Below are 1,026 nucleotides of genomic sequence, written 5' to 3'. Positions count from 1 at the left end.
GCATGTGAATGATGGTAATGTCTTCCCAACGGTTTTTAGTTTGATAAATTATGCTGTTTTCGCCAGGATATTTTAGTTATGATCAATTAACAAACATTTTACTACGTCGACTCCCACGTGTTTAGTTCATATGGGCATCTACAATTGCTCCTCTCAACTGAAATGGGTCTTGAAAGTTTTAACTCATCATTATCCTCCCGCTACAACGAAAAATGCAAGGTGACATAACTCAACTAGGTGTGGCCAACACATCACGCATGCGCACAACCATTTCACCCGGTCAATTAGCAGCCATGGACAGCTGTTTCGGCCTTGTTGGGCCTCATCAGCATGGCGTAGCTAACATATCAGGCGGGTGTTTTAGGCACCCCTTCAAGTGGCAGCTTCACATAGCCGATTCAAGACCACCGAGATGTCATTCTCTGAATCTATGTGAACAGCTTCCGGGAATGGACACTGTTCCAAGACAGAAGGATAACAGAGAAGAAGGGACGAGATGACCTCACTTTTAGTCCTTTAGCAGTTGTTTTTGCTTGAACCTCAGTGATATCCTCCATAGAAGGTTTGGAGGGATGGGTGAGATCTCCAGTTATTTTTTTACAATTCCCACCCAAGCCCTTTTCATCAATAGAACAGTGAAGGTCCAGGTTTCTACTCTAATAAAAGGACCAGCTCGATCAGGGTTTACAAGATTCGAAATATTTACGATTTTGGGAGAGAGAATTCTTTCCCGTTTGTTGCAAACATCGCATTCCAGAGCATTTAGGGTACTAGAAACCCTGTTTTTCGCGAGGCCCTGAAACAGCTCCTAAAGGACGGTAAAGCCAAGGAAACACTGCTATTTGGAGAGATGTTATTAAATTGTCTTGTGATGTGAATAATTATAGAAAGTTGGGGTCATCAACATCGCCGCCGAATCTTTTTCGGCGGAGACATCATCGTGATCACCGTGACGCCGTGACACTACCAAATACGATTGATTTGTATGACCTAAAGGCCCTTTTCCGGCTATTAATCGGTGTGCGA

The sequence above is a fragment of the Montipora capricornis genome, chromosome 3 (genome assembly GCF_036669925.1).
Source record: "Montipora capricornis isolate CH-2021 chromosome 3, ASM3666992v2, whole genome shotgun sequence".
Classification (NCBI taxonomy): Eukaryota; Metazoa; Cnidaria; class Anthozoa; order Scleractinia; family Acroporidae; genus Montipora; species Montipora capricornis.
The sequence above is the reverse complement of the archived record's forward strand: the minus strand, read 5'-3'. Positions refer to the sequence as shown.